This window comes from Helianthus annuus, chromosome 11 (genome assembly GCF_002127325.2).
Source record: "Helianthus annuus cultivar XRQ/B chromosome 11, HanXRQr2.0-SUNRISE, whole genome shotgun sequence".
NCBI lineage: Eukaryota > Viridiplantae > Streptophyta > Magnoliopsida > Asterales > Asteraceae > Helianthus > Helianthus annuus.
This window is the reverse complement of record NC_035443.2, coordinates 74,207,008-74,227,433: the sequence shown is the minus strand read 5'-3', so window position 1 is coordinate 74,227,433 and position 20,426 is coordinate 74,207,008. Positions and strand designations below refer to the sequence as shown.

At 41.5% G+C, this 20,426-nt stretch overlaps 1 non-coding gene across 1 annotated transcript; it reads right to left on the bottom strand.

Annotated features, from left to right (window-relative positions):
• Nucleotides 1–19,825: 19,825 nt before the first annotated feature.
• LOC118484547 lies at nucleotides 19,826–19,931 on the bottom strand. The gene has a single exon (XR_004873656.1). It is a non-coding gene; the product is annotated as a small nucleolar RNA R71 (small nucleolar RNA).
• Nucleotides 19,932–20,426: the final 495 nt, after the last annotated feature.

Here is a 20,426-nt window from a genome sequence, read left to right as displayed (position 1 = left end):
ACTCTTGGCTTGAGATTCCGGGTATTCTAGACTTCATTGAGCAAGCAATGGCGTCCTTCAGGTTCGATGGGCCTGCGGATTTACACCTAGCAACAAAATTGAAGTGGATTAAGTTCAAAGTGCGGGCGTGGGTATATAATCATAAGGCGGTTAAGGAGGAAGAGTATAAAGATAAACTGGCTAAGCTAGAACAATTAGAAGTAGAGGCTGAGGAAAGAACATTGACCCCTACTGAGCTAGACACAAGAGCAGAGTGTAAAAAAGCGATTATGGAGATGGATAGGGTGAAGGTCATGGATTTGAAGCAAAAATCGCGGGTTAAATGGGCCATGGATGGAGACGAAAATACCGCATTTTTCCATAGTATCGTGAATGCAAATGTTAGCTCTAATCGGATAAACGGGCTATCTATTAATGGTGTTTGGGAGACGTCGCCGCCGCTTATACAAGACACAGCATGTTCCTTTTTCACGCTTAAATTTCAAGAACCCTTGAGTGTGAGACCAGAACTATTTTGTCCGAATCTTAAGCAACTCACGAATGTGGATGCCGAGCTTCTAGCAGCCCCGTTTTCTCTGACCGAGATAAAGGATGTCGTTTTGGATTGTGCCGGAGACAAGGCCCCCGGACCGGATGGTATAAATTTTCGCTTTATAAAGCGTTGTTGGAGTTTTTTGCAGACTGATTTTGTGAGGATTTTTGAGGAATTTGAGCAGAATGCAATTATTTCTCAAGGTTGCACTTCTTCGTTCATTGCCCTAATACCGAAGTGTAATGACCCGAGTGGCTTGGCGGATTATAGACCAATAAGCCTTATCGGGTGTATTAATAAGGCGATCTCAAAAGTGTTAGCAAACCGGTTAAAACTAGTTATAAACAAACTAATTTCGGAAGAGCAAACCGCGTTCTTGGCGAACAGAAGCATATTGGATGGGCCACTCATTCTAAATGAACTAATACCATGGATGAGGCGCAATAGGAAAAGAAGGTTTTATCTTCAAAGCAGACATCAAAAAGGCCTACGATTCGCTTAATTGGGAGTTCATTGTGTCCATTTTGGAACAAATGAACTTTCCGCAAATTTGGATGAAGTGGGTTATGGCAACGGTTAAAAATGTCAGGGCCTCGGTTCTTGTTAACGGGTCTCCGACGCAAGAGTTTGTTTGCCATAGGGGGTTGAGGCAAGGAGACCCTTTATCACCTTTTCTTTTTATCATCGCCATGGAAGCCTTGTCGGGAGTTATGAAGAAAGCATGCTCGGTTGGGCTATACGAAGGAATCCGGTTTGCGAACAATGGTTCGATAATCTCACACTTTTTATATGCCGATGATGTTATTTTTGTAGGTTCTTGGTCGATGTCAAGTGTCAAAAACCTAAAAAGAATTCTTCGGTGTTTTTATCTTGCCTCTGGGCTTCGGGTCAACCTTGCAAAAAGTAGTGTGTATGGGGTAAATGTGAATGGCGGGCATATTCAAAATATGGCAAATCTCCTTGGGTGTAGGGAGGGTTCCTTTCCTTTTAAACACTTGGGACTTCAAGTCGGGGCGAATATGAATTTAGTGAAACATTGGAAACCGGTAATTGAAGTGTTTAAAAAAAGGTTGGCATTATCGAAGGCGAGTACTTTGTCATTTGGGGGGAGATTAACGCTAGTTAAGGCGGTCTTGAATGCACTTCCGACATATTATTTTTCACTATACCGGGCTCCTATACAAGTAATTGATCACTTAGAGAGGCTGCGAAGAGAATTCCTATGGGGCATTACTACTGAACGGGGGAGGATTAATTGGGTCGCCTGGCAAAATGTAATGTCTCCAAAGGAGCGTGGCGGAGCTGGCATTGGGTCACTTAGAGAAGCGAACTTGGCTATGTTAGCCAAATGGTGGTGGAGGTTTAAGATTGACCCGGATTCTCTATGGAGAAAGGTAATTTGGAGGATACATAACAATGCGAGAACGTGGAATTTTGTACCCGGAAAACTAACTATTTCGGGACCTTGGAAGCAAATAATAAACGTGTCCGCTGACATCGGTAGCTATGGGGTGAATTTGGTTGAATGTTTTCAAGGTATTCCGGGTTTAGGGGAAACTTTATTGTTCTGGAAAGAAAAATGGGTTGGGAATGAAGTCTTGAGCAGTAGGTTCCCAAGCTTGTTCAATCTGGAGGCACTGAAAAATGTAACAGTTTCGGAAAGGGTGAAATGGGAGAATAGCATGGTTGTGTGTGATTTACGTTGGGTGCGGCAACCGTCATCACCAGCTGAATTATCCGAACTGCATGAACTTATGCGGCTTCTTCATGCGGTGAACATAGGTTCGGGTCCTGATCGTTGGATCTGGAAGTTGGATTCGTCGGGTACGTTTTCTGTAAAAAGTCTCAAAACTATACTGCAGTTTGCAAGGTTTGAAGATATAGGGATTAATTATATGTGGAACAATTGGATACCGCTAAAAGTTAATTTTTTGGTCTGGAGACTAATGTTGGATAGAGTTCTGACATTGGCTGCCTTGGCACGAAGGAATGTATCTACGGGATCGATCCAGTGCAGAATTTGCGAACTAGCCGAAGAAGATGTCGATCACTTGTTTGTTAGTTGTGTGGTCACGCAATCGATATGGGATTTTGTATCGCATTGGTGCAAAATTTCTGACATTTTTGCGTTCAACGTAAAGGATATCGTGGGTTGGCATAACCGAGTTCGTGGAAGTATGAAGTGGAAAAAATTGATTTACTCTGTCATGCAAGTTGCAGCTTGGGTCTTGTGGAATTGGAGGAATGAGCTAGTGCTCAACCAAAGGGCTGTGTGTTTGGCAGAAATGAAAAAAGAGATAAAGCAGTTCAGTTTTTTATGGGTCAAAAGTCGTTCGTGTCTGAAGGATCTAAAATGGGAGGACTGGATTAATTTTGAGTTAGCAAATATATGTAATTAAATTGGATGACTTTTGGCGTTGTACTGTATCTTTGTGGAGTGGGCTAACTAGTTGTTAGTCCTCTTGCTTAATATATATATGCTTTGTTGGCCGTTCAGAAAAAAAAATACCTTCAGATTGTACGTGATTGGGTCTTCATATTAAAGTTCGACAACCTCAATTAACCGACACCAATTAACTGTTCAACACATTGATTGGGCCTCACAAATCAAATGATATTATGTAAGAATGCGGGGTATGGGGCGGGGGTTTGGGCGTGGGTGGGCTGAAAACGCCCAAGCCACCACCCCGGGTGGGCATGGGTTTGGGCGTGGCCCCTTTTTCGTGGGTTTGAAGCCGGGCGTGGGGCGGTCTGGCCAAGCTGACATGGCGGGCTCTAATTGGACAAACCAAAGAAGCCGTTGGGCTAGCCGTTGATTTAACTATCAATGGCTCAGATCTAGCAAAGCCCACCAAACCCACGCTCCCAACCCCCGCCCCACCATGTCACACCCCGAAATTATCAGAGCATTGGCGTGACTGGACTGGTATCTTCATTGCACAGCGGAAGCAAATAATCTAAGTCTTTTGGAAATTGAACGCCACTAAGTACTCGACTCTTCATGGTCCTCCTATTCCAACCGTGCCTTGTCTTAGAAATGCAACCTGAGAAAGAAACATGCGAAAAATCAACATAAAGTTGAGCGAGTTCATAGTTTGTTTGTAAAAGATTTGAAATAAATCTTTTTGAAGTAACCGGTTTCTGAAGTATTGTTGAGAAAACGAATTTTTAAAAATAAATCATTTTCTTGTACAGATCACGCATTCTTACTTATGTATAATTCACATTTCTCTTGAGTACCCCACGTACTCAAGTTAGTTCCCGTTTTCTTGAGTACCCCACGTACTCAAGTTTAATTCAAGTTTTCCTGAGTACCCCATGTAAAACCCGTGAGGATCTCAATGATATCAATCTAACCTTGTGAGAGCGCGGAAATCAATCACAAGGTGATTCAAGAACTAATATATAAGATCAAATAATAAACAAAGATAACAAATCAAACCGAATACTTGCATTCAACTAAATCGATGACTGATACAAGATCGGATGGAACTCGGTTCCAATTGCTTGTGTTGCCTGCCTTCTACACGTGATCAACAACCCTTAATCAATAGATTAAGGGTGTTTATATACTAAACATATGGACCGAATACTAACCTAGGCCCATGCAACACTTATCTAGCCCAACCCACAATAAATAACCCAAAACATAACAAACTAGTAGCAAGATCAACCCCTAAACATTGTTAACCTACATGAATAAACCTTCAGGTTCCAACAATCTCCCCCTAGGTTTATGCATGCAGGTTCTTCTGTCTTCAGCTGCTTTGATGACCACCACTCATATTATCCTTGTATCCACCAAATCCCCGCTTATGAATATGCATAACAGAGGCTACTGCAGACGTCCACCCCTTAGCAATTTCTTCATACTTTTCAGTGGCTCTGATTTGGTTGCTCGCCAGTACTTCAATATCTTCAACTGCAAGATTCAACAAATCAATCTGATCGACCAAACAGTAGCTTTCATCTCCATCACAAACAATCACAGCTTGACCAAGACGTTCATTATACGCCCAAAAGTGCATTGTCTTCAGCGCCCCTTTCGGAATCTTTCTTACCAAAGGAATCGTCTTTTCTTTGTCAGTAGCGGGCCAGTGCACTATCTTCATCCGCTTGTTCGTATATGGATCTCTGATTCCTTTCGCTGGTTTAACAGTGGTATCTGCTGTACGCATCGAGGGAAAACCTTTTGCAACTTCCCTTTTCAATCTCTCGAAGAATATATGACCAGGTCCATTAAGCTTATCATCCACATAAGGTTTATTTACCAAATCTGTTAAATCTACCTTAGTGAATGACTGAAATTGCCCTGAACGCTTGTACCATTCGACCGGTCCAACTTTTCTCTTAATCCACCATCTGTTACGATCATGATCATAACCCCAGCTAACAACACCAGATCGATTCCCTTTCTTGTCGTAGAGAGTTTCACCAACATCCATCAAATGATGTGTAGCATGTGCATCTTCATCATCAGGATTTGCATTTTTGTTCTTCAGAATTACAAACTCTCTCTTCTTCTTCAACCTCTCTGCTTTCGCTTTCTCTGCTTCTGGATCAGTAACCCTTTCAAAGTACCTTTCCATAGCAGCAGCCCTTTCAGCATTATCTTTTTCAAAAGCTTTCTTTCTGTTCTCGACATCGGTGGGATCAGAAAACTCTTGTCCAAATTTCTTCTCAAGCTTGCCTCGCAGATCATAAACAATATTGAACAATAGGCCAACATCTCCCTGCAGTTGCTCAATCTGTTGATCTTTCTTCACAATGGTGTCTTCAAGCTGTATGATCTTTGCATCTTTATGAATAGAATCTTGTTCGAGCACAACCAAACGTTTCTTCATTTCCCTCATGCTTATAAATTCATCATCATCACTGGAATCACTGTCAAAAGGCATTCTAAGTGGTTCTACAGGTCGTTTACCACTTGAACTGCTCGGTTCTTCATGAATAGTACCAGAAGGACCAGTACTTGCAATTCCAGAGGGCCCAGCTTCAACATGAGCTTCTACATTAGCTTCAACATTAGGCACAGCTTCATTTTGAACTTCAACATTCGTCATAACTGTATCATCACCTTGAGTATGAACAGCAGACTCAAAGATATTCTCTGTAGTGGTGGTGGTAGCATCGTCAACATACTTTTCAAAATCGAAGTCATACAAACCTCCGATATCATCAGCAACAGTCACAGATTGATCTTTTCCTTGTTCGACAAACATTCCGGGTCTAGGATCCCTCCTTTTCCTTTTTAACGGAATAGAATCAGAATCCCTTGGGCTTTCTTCTGGCTCTTCAGTAGATACTGACAGATTGGGAGGAGGATTTCCCATCGTGTCAGTCACTTTCTTTAACAACATAGCCAAATTCTCAGCAGAAATCACCGGATTAACTGTAGAAACAGCATCAGCATTGACTTCAGGAGGAAGTTCAAAGTCATCATCATCAGAATCACATGCAATCTCAACACCTTCATCGTCAGAGTTAATAGTGATACGCTCTGGCTCTGGCTCATTTTCAGTTCTCATTTGAATATCATGTTCTTCAGCAACTATGGCACGTGCAGGTACGGCTAGTGCCCTGACTGGATTCTCAACAACATCTTCGGTCTCTGCAAACTGACCGAACTTCTCTAACTCAATCAAACCCTCAAACTTCTTCTCTGTTCCTTTCTTTGTTGTAAGGGTACCAAAGCAGGAAGGACCCATGGGCTTTAACTCTAGCGTGTTACCCGATCTCTTCAATTCAGGATAACGAGCATTTAGAATCATCTGCACAAATCTAGGATACATCAAAAACTTATCCTTTCGTAGCCCAATAGAGTTTCTTTTCATTGCTTCTAGAACATATCGTGAATAGTTGAACGGCTCATTTGTAATCACGCAAATCAATGCAGCCGTCTGTGTTGTGTTTAGTTGATCAATTCCCCCTCGGTTCTCTGTCATGCACAACAGGAACATGTGCAATAATAAACGCCAGTACGGATGAACAAACTTCTTAACCAGGGGAGGAAATCTTCCTTCATAGCTAAGTCGTGGCAAAATAGCTTCAATCGTTCCAGCAGCAAGCTCGATTGGATCCGTTTCCTGATCATTGAACTGCAACACATCCCTGATAACCTGCTCCGTCACAATAATCTTTGTCCCTTCGATTTCAGCAGCTATAGCTCCTTTTCCTTCAATAATTTCCACCTTCGCAGTCTTCCAAAAATCTCGTATAAGACTTTCATACACAACCGGATTGTCTCGAAGAGCGTGAACAATACGGCATGTATTTAGTCCTTTGATCAAAGACGTGAACAACTGCTTGTGCTTTACAGGTGGAGGTGCCAAATATGCTACTTGATTGTGAGACGCGATAAACTTTAAGTCCATTTTTCTGCACGTCACACACAACATATAAGTTTCCATTCACAACAGTGATAAAAATTAAAAATAAAACAAACACTGTTACTGTTCACTCGAAACCATGAGTCGCAACCAGGATAACTGAGTCGCAACCAGAAGATTGCGAGTCGCAATCATGAGTCGCAACAAGACAAAATGAGTCGCAACCATGAGTCGCAACAGGCTAGAATGAGTCGTAACCATGAGTCGCAATCTCGAGGTTGCGAGTCGTAATCATTGGTTTCGAGTCCTGTTGTTCTTGATTGCGACCGGAAACTTCATCGGAAACTTCAAAAACTCATCGGAAACTTCATCGGAATCTTCATAGATTCGCCGGAATCTTCAACAATCCTGCAAAATCTTTGAAGAATGACGTCACATTTACCTGTTGATGATCTAACTTGATTGCGAGTCGCAACCGGATTTGAGTCGGAATCTTGATTGCGGCCGGAATGTTGAGAGAGTTTTGAGAGAAGATTGCGAGTGAATAATGAAAGTGACTCGTAATCACCTCTTTTATACTCAACAATTTTTCATGGGCCCAAATCTGTTGGGCTTGGACCTTATGGACTTGGGCTCAATAAATGTTTTTCAAAAATGATTTTAACAAGCCCAATTAAAAATCTGATTTTCTAATAATAACCCATTAAACCCATTGAGCATTATTTTGCAAAATAAAACCTAAAACAAAAATAAATAATAAAATATTTTTTACAAAATAAAACAGGAAATTTGCATAGATGCTCAGGGATCAAATCACAGGGTCTCGGGCATGACTTCACTTATCAACACTGATCTACTAGAGGATGATCTAGACAATTGCCAGTATATTTGTCCTCTTAAACTCATCTCCCTAGATCTTTTCCATATAACTGCCTGTATCTCTTTTTATCATGTTTTGATATTTTAATAATGAGCACCCAAACAAATAGTAATCAAATCCCGGAATTATGCACAGCTCACTCTATCATGCAAGCAGTTTCCCTACCACATATTTCACAAGCCCAATCCAAATTTCTGAAATCTTAACTGGGAATAGGTTGAGAAAAGAACAGAATAGATCTTAGAATGAGATGATATAATATACAGATCAAATGAGTTTTCTCAATTTGATATAGGTTTATTGGGTTTCTTTTGGGCACTAGAGGGCCTCTTTCGGGTGTTAATTGATCTACAGATCGACAACGTACAGCTAGGTCAGCATGTATCTGGATGCAGCAGAAGCTGACGTTGCCTAGCACCTCCAGGTCAGCATGTATCTGGATGCAGCAGAGGAGGTACACGACTTTTTCAGATAAGATTTCAGAATCAGACCAAAATTGTGTGTATCGGGAAAAGCATACAAACATTCAAATAGACATGAGCTAATTCCAAGTGATTTTCTTTTCTGAGGTCATGTACTTGTTTAGTTCTGAACAGAAACAGCTATTGTTTCCAATCTTAAGGATAGAGCCTACCAACACATCATACTAGAGTCAAACAATTTCGATACTGGTCTTACATGAGTCAGCCCTTGACCATAAAGTGAAAATTCATTTCATTTCCCAGTCCAGCCACACTTCCTTTTGAAACTCTTTTTGTATTTTTTTCAATTTTTCAATGTTTTTGTATTTTTCGATTTTTCTCCCCCTAAATTTGTGCATAAATAAAAACTACCTAAGAATAGAAAACTTTATGAACAAATTTACCTACGAAAAACAAAACAAAACAAAAATATGCTCAATCAGTAAAACGGATCATTTTTAGAAAATCCACAAGCACTCTGAATTTCGAGCTGCTGACAGGTTTAGTGAACAAATCGGCGGCATTTGCATCTGTGTCGATTTGTTCAAGCGTAATCAGACCTCTGTCAAAACAGTCCCGAATGAAATGAACTTTAATATCAATGTGCTTGGTTTTGGAGTGAAAAACAGGATTTCGAACAATTTGTATAGCAGCATCATTATCGCAGTAAATAGTAGTGTTAAGATAAGTCAAACCATAATCCTGCAATTGATGTTGCATCCACACCACTTGAGAGCAAGAAGCAGAAGCAGCAACATACTCAGCTTCAGCAGTGGATATCGCCACCGTTTGTTGTTTCTTGCACTGCCAAGAAATGAGCCGATCACCCAAAAATTGACATCCCGCAGAAGTGGATTTCCTGTCACTGTCAGTACCTCCAAAATTGCTGTCAGAGAAAGCAAACAAGTCAAAATTGGAATCTCTCGGATACCACAGACCAAACCGAGGTCGGCCTTTTAGATACCGAAAGATCCGTTTAACAGCAATAAGATGAGAAGTTTTGGGATTAGCCTGATAGCGTGCACAGTTGCAAACAGCGAACATGATGTCCGGACGACTAGCTGTGAGATACATCAATGACCCGATCATGGACCGATATTGACGTTGATTTACAGACTCTCCTTCTTCATCTTCAGTCAACAATGGTCTCTCAGCCATAGGTGTCTCAGCAGGCTTTGCATCCGTGAACTTGAACTTTGCCAGCACATCATCCACATACTTCCCTTGATGAATCAGAATTCCTTGCGAACTCTGCTTGACTTGAAGGCCCCAAAACAGAGTCATCTCCCCCAGAGCACTCATTTCAAACTTTTTCTTCATAACTCTCTAGAACTCCTTGCACAGATCCTCGCTTGTAGATCCGAAAATGATGTCATCAACGTAGATTTGAACCAAAATTTGATCACGTCCTATCCTCTTGATAAACAAAGTCTGGTCTATGGTGCCACGCGTATATCCATGAGCCAACAGATGCTCTGTTAGGGTGGCATACCAAGCTCGAGGAGCCTGATGTAACCCATACAACGCCTTGTCTAACTTGTAGGCGTACTCAGGATGATCTGGATGCACAAACCCTGGCGGTTGCTCGACAAAAATTTCCTCCTTCACATCTCCATAGAGAAACGCGGTCTTGACATCCATCTGATAAACAGTGAATCCCATGTACGACGCGTAAGCCAAAAAGATCCGGATGGCTTCAAGTCGTGCAACCGGAGCATATACTTCATCATAATCCAGTCCTTCGATTTGCCTAAATCCCTGAACCACCAGTCTTGCTTTGTTTCGAACGATGACACCTGCAGAATCCTGCTTGTTTCGAAATACCCATCTAGTTCCAAGCTTACGCTTTCCTGCTGGCAACTTGACAAGCTTCCATACTCCAAGTTTTTCAAACTGGTTCAGCTCTTCGTGCATAGCATCTACCCAGCCAGGTTCCTGCAAAGCTATATCAATGGTTTTAGGTTCGATTTGAGAAAGATAACTAGAATATAAGCAAGTGTTAATGGTCCCTGATTGACTCCTGGTCAAAATTCCTGCATTTACAGGACCAATCACATTTTCGATTGGGTGATTGCGTTGAACGCTCGTCGGTATGGCCAAATCTGGTACAGTCTCCTCTTCAGTGGTGGTGTTGCTACACTCCCCCTCATCAGGTGCACTTGTAGTGTGAACTACAGGAGAAGTGACTGTACAATCCTCAGGGATTGGATCAGGAAACATTGCAGAGTCACTGGTTGATGCACCTTCAGGGGATTGATTGACCATCGGTGTCGGTGTAGGATGTTGCGTGAACACCATTCCCGGTGGATCAACAGTATGATGCTTCACAATTTCTTCCATCTGTGCTTCGTCCTCTGTATCTTCAAACGACAATGGTTGTTTTGGAACTGATTCACCTGCAACTGAAACATCACTTGACAAAATGTTAAATGATTTAAACAGAGCAGAATAATCATATAACCAATCTGGACCGACTCTAGCGTCCGTAGCATTTTCTTCAAGCCATTCGATGTTGCACGACTCAACGACTTTCCTAGTTACTTTGTTGTATACCCTATAAGCAGAGCCTTTAGCATATCCAACAAAGTAGCATTCGTCACCTTTGACTTCAAACTTTCCATTTGAGTCCATTAGTAATAATACACATGGACAACCAAAAATACGAAAGTGTGAAACCGAAGGTTTATGTCCTTCCAGAATCTCATAAGGGGTTTTCATGTGACGTTTATTAACTAAAGCATGATTCTGGATATAACAAGCCGTGCTAACAGCTTCGGCCCAAAAGAAGCTAGGAAGCTTTGAATCAGCCAACATGGTACGTGCTGCCTCAATTAAAGTACGATTTCTTCTTTCAGCCACTCCATTCTGTTGTGGAGTGTGAGGCGCACTGAACTGTCGATCAATTCCCTTTTCACTGCAGAACGTATCCAAAGTAACATTCTTGAATTCTGTACCATTGTCTGATCGAATAACCTTCACCGTAGTACTCGCTTGATTTTCAGCCAATGTAATGAACTGTTTCACCAGTGCAGCAGTTTCGTTTTTGTGACTGAGAAAATACACCCAAGTGTAGCGAGAGTAATCATCGACTATTACTAGACAGTAAGCTTTCTTCCCGATACTCAGCACATTCACTGGACCGAAAAGATCCATGTGAAGCAGTTCGAGTACAGCTTTTGTCGAGGGTACTGGTTTAGTCTTGTGAGGTTTTCGATGAGCCTTTCCTTTCGCACAAGCAACACACTTTTCCACCAACATGAAATCCTTGATCGGAAGATCTCGTACCAATTGACCTTTAGCTAGACGATTCAGATTTTTCATATTCACGTGCCCGAGTCGACGGTGCCACAATAGACCATCATGCTCTGAAATCTTCGAGAATAAGCAGGTGATCTCTTCACACGGCTTCTTGTTCATATCAATGACGTAAGCGTTTCCTTTTCTTTCAGCTGTCATCAAGAACCAGTCTTCAGGAATAACAATCCCTGGCTTTAGAACATGACATCCCTTCTTCGTAAAATGAACTGAATTTCCTCTATCACAAATCTGCGAAATGCTCAACAGATTGTGTTTCAGTTCTGGAACATAATTGACATTTTCAAAGCTGAGAACACCGTTTTGAACAGTTCTTTTCAAAGTGATTCTGCCAGATTCACCTCCCGCAAATGAGACATATCCACCATTAAATTCTTTGACATTCACAAGTTGGGATAAGTCTCCAGTCATGTGCCTGGAACAGCCACTATCCATGTACCAGAGGCGCACGGTAGTCCTCCACAGCTGTTCCTGCACGAGTAGCGGGATTAGTTAGATTTAGGAACCCAGCCCATAGTGGATCTGGGTTTTCCTTGAGCATCGAAATACGTTACCCTCTGCCAAACTAAATTGTCTTTATTTAAAAATTTTGATGAATTCGCATTGGCAGAATTTTTATGAAGTGTATGAGGCAAGTTGGAATGCACGGCTTTAGGTTTAGGTTTCCAATATTGTTTAGACCAGTTGTTAGCATAATTACCAAACGCCTTAAATCTGTTTTCTGAAAAATGATTTTGCCGGTTTTTATGTCTACGTTTGGCTGCATTCCAATCTTGATCAGAAGGCCTGACCCTACGATGGTCGTTCTTCATTGTCTTAGACCTATCAGTCTTCATTGACTTAGAAGGACCAAATCGATTTGGTTTGGCTTTCTGATGTTGTGCGTGTTGAGTTTTAGACTGCACAGAGGAAGACAAAGAAACACTGTTTCTGGCAATGTGCCCGGCTATCCCACAATTGAAACAAATCTGTCGTTTCACTGTGGAGGATTTTTGATGATTCACAGTGGCTGCGGGTCTTTTGGGTCTTGAAGATGGAGCTTGCTTGTTTTGTTTTGATTGACTTGCTTGTGCCTTCCCTGAGCTTGTAGAAACCTGAGAGTCAGAACTAGCACTGGCACAAGCATGAGAATCTGAAAAAGTAGAGTTTTCATTTTTTACTGTTTCATGAAAATCATTTTGCTTAGGTGTTTCGGATGTTGGCTTATGATTTTCTTCACAAGTATTTTCTTTCAAACTCTCATTTAAGAAAACTTCTTTCTCGTTTTGCAAATCATTTTGAGTTTCAGTCTCGTTCGAGGCTGAGACGTCATCAACAAATAATGACTCCTTTCTGTCGTTGCCATCCAAAGAAGTTCCATCAGATTCATCAGTAGAAATGTCCACTGAATTTGATTCACACGAAAAATCAGTGTGTGATTGGTTTTCTTGTGAAGCATTTTCAGTGGTTTCACTGAAAGTGTCCTGAGGAACATCGTTGGTCACACTATTTTCACCTTGAGAAGCAGAAACATTAGAATCACAATTTTCAGCAGTTGCAAAACATTCATCATCACACGCATTTTTAAAATGTTCATCACAAGCATTCACTGTTTTGCCCAAAACATCAGGCCCAAAAGAAGACGAAACATAACTATGAAAAGAGTTCAAAAACGCTTGTCCAAACACACAACCAGAATTAGTATTATCAAAAGAAGTTTTAGAAGAATCAGATTCTAAAACTTGTTCACTTCCAAACACATCTCCCCATATCACTTCAGGTACTTTATCTGCACATGACGAAGAACTGTTAGGATCAAAAGTACCCTTTGACACAAAACACGTTTCTGGTTTTACCTGTTCTTCAGCAGGTTTACCATTAACTGAGGACTTACTATTTCTGGAACCTTCAACATTCACTGAGGGCTTATTAGTTTTGGGTCCGTATGTCATTTTGCTTTCATTCAGCATCTCCTCCTCGGTCATAGGTAAATATGTGTAATTGTTATTGTATGGAGGAGGAGTCTGATTATAACCCAATCCCGACCCTTTCTTCTTAGAGTAAGCCAATTGTTGATCACAGAGATTCTTAACTAATTTACTGGAGGAATCAAATTTTTTAATGTTTAACTGATTGATTTGATATTTATCCCTAACATTCTCCAGTTCCTTAGTTACCTCACACAGTTTTTCTTTAACTATGATGAGTTGGGCCGTGGCTACACTAACATCGTCTTTGAGTTGGACGATATCCTTACGCTGAGCTTCGATTTTTTCTTTGAACAGTTTTTCATTTTTCGTTAAAGTGAATTTTTTGCGTTTAATTTCATTATAATCTTCGATTAGCTCAGCGTTATGGATTCTATAGGCCTCAACTCGTTCCCTACATTCAGAAGTGCAGAAAACAGAAATTACCTCTTCTTTAGTGAGACCTTTGACAGGTGCTGACAGGATTTGAGTCATGAAGGCGAAGTTTTCAGCTGACGACTCCTCCTCCTGTGCTACCTTCACATCATCATTCACCGAATCGTTGCTGGCCATGAAAGCAATATTGCTTGAGTTGGCTTGATTTTCAGGAGCTGAGATGTTTAATCTTTCTATCTCTGAACTCCAGTCAAAAGGCGAATCAGGCTGAACCACCAAAGCTTGGGCCAATCCCACAGATGGGCTTCCACTGTTGACATTTTCAGCAGGCACACCAGTTGTAGTCACAAGAGCTCTTTCTCGATTGGGCGTAACAGGAGCAGCAGGCTGAGCTGGAGTTTGTTCACCATTCACCTTGGGTTTCGTGCAATTTCTGGCTAAATGACCCTGTTCATGACAATTATAGCAACGAAACTCAAATGGCATCTTTGCGGGGCCCGAGAACGTAAGATTCTGCCATTTGTTTTTCCCTGTTTTCCTCACAAAGTTTTTAGCTCTAAAAGCCGCCATAGCCATCTGCCACGTGATATCCATTTCTTCCACATCTTCTGGAAGAATTTGATCCAAATCATCCATGGAAAACTTAGGAGGACCAAGGTTTCCCGAAGTAAAGGCATTCAAGCAATTTATGACTGAGGCTGCAATTTCAAGATTTTCTTTTGACTGTTTCGAGAAGAAGGCAACCATCTCACTGCTCGCCACAGAGGCAGAGGGTGCAACAGATGACTTTCCAGCACTTGTAGGGGAAGCTTGAGTAGAGGACCCTGAGTTGTAGACGTTTGCTGAAGTGGGAGCAGGTTTAGCAGCTGAAGCATTGCGAAACATTTGGAATCCTCCTTGAGACAGAAGAGCTGTGTTACTGTCACTGGATGTGGTTGGAGCTATTGAGAAACCGGCAGCCAGCATGCTGTTCTTGTAGTTAGTCTCTCTCTGCTTGTCATCCAATTCACAAGCTTTGATATGCGAGATCATCTCAGACAGGGTGCATCTTGCAAGATCTTTGGTCTTCTTGATCATAGCAACATGATGATCCCAACTCTTGGGCAAAGCATTGAGAAGTTGTCTGTTGGTGGAGGCGTTTGTGGTATGAATTTCTTCCATTTGCATTTGAGTCACCAGCTTGACAAACCTTTGGATCTGATTATCTACTGTTTCACCATAAATATGGTTGAAATTGTTGAAATTTTGTTGCAGCAAGTTCCTTCGACTTTCTTTCATATCTTCGTTACCTTCATACACTTCTACCAGAGGGTCCCACAGTTCCTTGGCAGATTTGCAGGTGCGAAAGCCCATAGCGATATTAGGTCCCAAACCCATGGTCAGATAGGAAAGAGCTCTATCATCTTCTTCAACAATGAGCAAATCATCTTCAGTGTATTGATCTCGAGGCTTCTTGATTTTAACATCAGGTTCTGTAGGGCTTTCCATCATAATCTCCCTAGGTCCTCTCAAGATACTGCACCATAGCTTGTAATCTTTAACTTTCAGATGCTGTTCAAAGCGCCATTTCCACTCGGGAAAGTCATTGGCATCAGTTAATCTCGGAATACGTGTTGTGGTTCCTAACTTTGAATCCAGCTCTTGTTGTTGAGTTAGGGCAGACAATTCACTGTTGTTTGTTGACATGATTAATTAATCAGTTAAATTAATTAATTTTATTAAGTCCAAAGTCAACAGTCCAAATGTCCGTCACACAATGTCGTTGCGAGTCGAAACGGGGTTGCGAGTCAAAATTTCTGTTGATTGCGAGTCGTAATGACGATGGTTGCGAGTCAAGTCAAATTGTGGATGCGAGTCGTAACCGAAGTGGTTGCGAGTCGTAACAAGACAGGATGAGCCGAAACCACGGTTGCGAGTGAAGATCAAACAGCTGGTTGCGAGTCGTAACTAAGGCAGAATGAACCGAAACCAGCAGAGGTTGCGAGTCGTAACTGAAACGTGATGAGCCGCAACTGGGTGATTGCGAGTCGTAACCTGCAAAACAATAAGTGATAAGAACTGTTTACTCGCAATCCCGACTTTTCAGCAATTTCCAAAATTCAAAGATGTTGTAATCTTTGAATCTGTTGAACCGATATCCCGAAATTTCAGCAAACACCAATACTGAAATCAACAAACCAAAATCAGTGATTTTTTCAATGAATTTGTCAAGAACAGTCGATAGAAATCTGCAAACACACTTAACAAACCGGATCAGTAATATATGCAATTTCTTGAATCTGATTGATATCAAAACCGAGCCCTTGAATGGCTTCAATGGCTCTGATACCAATTGTAAAACCCGTGAGGATCTCAATGATATCAATCTAACCTTGTGAGAGCGCGGAAATCAATCACAAGGTGATTCAAGAACTAATATATAAGATCAAATAATAAACAAAGATAACAAATCAAACCGAATACTTGCATTCAACTAAATCGATGACTGATACAAGATCGGATGGAACTCGGTTCCAATTGCTTGTGTTGCCTGCCTTCTACACGTGATCAACAACCCTTAATCAATAGATTAAGGGTGTTTATATACTAAACATATGGACCGAATACTAACCTAGGCCCATGCAACACTTATCTAGCCCAACCCACAATAAATAACCCAAAACATAATAAACTAGTAGCAAGATCAACCCCTAAACATTGTTAACCTACATGAATAAACCTTCAGGTTCCAACACCCCACGTACTTCAAGTATTAATCAAGTTTTAGTATGGTATGAATTTTATGTAATTAAAGTATTCCTGTAAATGTCAGGATTGTTAATGGGTTGCAAGGCCATTAACATGTGACACGACATAGGAAGTCACCAAACCTTAGGCATTTAATTGGTATATTCTGAGACACAAAAGCACTACTCGATACTCGCCCTCACCGAGAGTGTGGCTGCCCGGCACCCGTTAGATCTAACCTTTTGTTCTGCGGTCTAGGTATATTGTTGATTAATGGTGCTTCTGTACCCTATTCGTGACACGATTCCTCGCATCATTTTTCATAGCGCATCCTACTTGGTACTCGTTTCTCACCAAGCGCGCTTCCCGTATTCTTATATCACATCACACTTGGTACTCGTTTCTCACCAAGTGTGTTTCTTGTATTCTTATATCGCTACACACTTGGTACTCGTTCTCACCAAGTGTGTTTCTTGTATTCTTATATCGCTACACACTTGGTACTCGTTCTCACCAAGTGTGCTTTTTATATTTTCATACCATAACTCATGTATTTGTAAATGACGGGTGGTCCGTAGGACAACCCTTAAAAGGCTTAAACATAACACACATTCTACATTTTATCCGGTTATTTGCGAGAATTAGGTAATCACAAGATGATGTTGATGCAGGTGTTATTGAGTACAAGATGCAACTTTTAGAGGGCTTGAATGGAAACTAGAAGTTGGCATGATTACGATGTGCGGGGGACAAGGGAGATGAAGGAAACAAGAGCAAAAACATCACTCAGGGCCGTAACCTACGGCCTTTGCCGTAGGCTACGGTACTCAAAGAAGTGCCAAACTGTCTGCCGTAAGACAGGAGCTAGGAGGCGTACGGGACAACTGCTCACCGTAAGGTACGGCCACCTGCCGTATCTTACGGCCCTGACTTGAGTCCGGAGCAACATTGAGCACCGTAAGCTACGGCAGGCGCCGTAGCTTACGGCGCCGACTGCACCTGTTTTGTAACTCCTGCATTTAAAGGCCATTTTAAGGGAAATTATGATGTCCCATCATGGGTTTTCGGTTACTACATGAGAAAAACGAGCTTGGGACTATTTGAAGGCACTTGGGGAGCTAGGAAACATATCTTTTGCATAATCTTTTCACTAGAATCATTTGGGGAACAATCTTGGCACTAAATTCTGGTCTTGTCTTTGTTAGTGGAACTTGTGAACATTGTTATTTCTATTTTGTCATGATGTGTGTTAAAGCCATGAGTGGCTAGGTACTTTAATGACTATCTTGTGGTGAAGGTTTGTTTAGACTTTTGTGTTCTTATTTGCATTTCTAGAATATCAATCTCTTTTCATTTAAATTGATTGTTATGGTGTGTAATCGATTGTTAGTAACAGGTTGATTCTTATTTTAAACTAATTAGAAACCATACGTTCTTGGTGCCGTTGGCAATCGGGATATCATGGGTATAGTTAGGTTTGGGTAAGGGTTGATTGATCATCGGGTGATAACCTCACGTTCTCGGAATCTGAGTACTTCGTCCCCTTTCATCACTGCAATTGTTTATGCATGAACTATGTCTATGTAGTTCTTTCTAGTTAAATGATTAACACAAAAGTTGAAGCAAACCGGATACACAAGATAGTCGTTTATTTCTCAATTGTTTACAACTTCAAGTTTCATTTCGCAAATTAGTTAATTAATCTTAGTTTTTAAAAACCAATCAAATCAAAACAACTCGTGAATTTTATTTTTCTTGCAATTAGTTTAATTTTAGTTAACATAGATAACTTTCAAATAACACATTTTCCACAAACTCCCTGTGTTCGATACCCGCTTACCACTATTTACATAGTTGTTTTTGGGATTAAATTTGCGTGACCACGACATCACGTCAAATTTTGGCGCCGCTGCCGGGGAGTAGTGCGCAACGTGTGTTATTTTTGTTTTTGCTTTAAGGTTGTTATTTTTCTGGTTTACGCGAGGTGTGTTAGTGTGCAGGTATTTACAGGTGCATGCGTACTAGGAGCTCTCACAAGCTATCACCATTGGCGTTTGATCCGGAAATCGAGCGAACTTTGCGAGCAAACAGAATTTTGCTAAGGGAAAATACAATCAATAGTTCACCAACAACACCAGTTACACCAATTCGATACATGGATCCACCACCACCACCACCCACTACGGGTGAATTTACCTCATCATTCATACCAACATCCACTCAACCTTCACCTAACACTACCATTCCACCAAATACTACCGAACCCACCATACCTCAACAGGTTACACCAACCAACACCACACAGCCCATTACTACCCAAGAAGAACCAACCGTCACCTTTAACCCTTCCACTACTATACCACCATTATCCCATTTTTTCCCGGGTGCGGGTCCATCATATTCGAGCCATACTATGGCACCAATTTCGTCTATTGTCCATGCTACACCGTATCGACCACCAAATCAATCGGGTTTCCAATACTCGACTATTCCATTTGGGCAATCATCGGGAATTCAAGGAGATGGGTATGATGAAGGTTATGAGGAATTTGAAGGTTTTGATGGAGAAGGATACGGTTATGGGGGTGATGGAGAGCAAGGGGAGTACGGTTATACGCAAGGCCAAGTACAAGTGATTCCAAATGTTGGTGGGGTTCAACAACAACTCATACCTCAACATATTAGGCCAAGGCCACAAGGGCCGCAAATGCAACGCCCGGTTCCTTTGCAACAAGTTCGACCACAACAGGTGCAACCGCAAATTCAAATGCCAATTCAACAACCAATCGTACCACAAGGGCCCATGCAAAGGCCAATGGGTCAAGTTCGTCCAAGAGGTCGATTTGGTGTGCCAAGGAGGCATCTTAGGGAAAATGCAAGGGGAATTGAAGCACATTTTAGACCGGTGATAACGCACAATCCTTCACCGGTGGTTATTCCTCATAACAACCAAGGGAGAACTTTTGAAGTAAGAACCAATTCGTTACAAAGTTTGCCGAAATATAAGGGGCTAGCAACGGAGGAGCCTTATTTCCATTTGGAAGCCTATGACTCAATTTGCAATACTCTTGGGAGTCAAGGTTTTTCGGCCGATGATATCAAGTTGGTACTATTTCAATTTTCTTTGGAGGACAAGGCAAAGAAGTGGTTCTACACTTTGCCTTCAGCATCTATTTATACTTGGGCGGAGATGCAACAAACATTCTTAGACGAATTCTATACCGCCCAAAAGACCAATGATGCGAGAAAAGGATTGAGGAGCTTTCAACAACAACAAGGCGAAATGTTCCATGAAGCATTCGAGCGTTTGAACATGATGATTAAAAATTGTCCACACCATGGGATTGAGCTTTGGGAGTTAATGAACGCTTTTCATGAAGGGTTGTGTGCCGAAGATGCACGAGATTTGATGTCCATCACAAATGGAACTTTTGGCACAAATTATGAGCATGAGGATTGGGAATTTTTGGAACAAATGGCGATCACCTCAAAGAGAAAGGCTCAAGCTTCAAGGAGAGCACGACCGGCCATTACTCGAACACACGTGCACGCGGTTGATGATGGTAATATACAAACTTCTAATCAAATTTATGACGTTTGTGCATTGTGTAATGAAATAGGTCATGCGGCGGAAAATTGCCAAGGAATGATTGAAGGGCAATTTGAAGAAGTTCATGCCATTCAAGGTCAAGGAGGGGGTGGTAGAAATTACAACATGAATTCTAACACTTATCACCCCGGGTTGAGAAATCATCCGAATTTTCGTTATGGGAACCCTTCGAATCAATCAAACCCGAACTTTCAAGGTAGCCAAGGGAATTATGGTTCGCGCCAACCTTA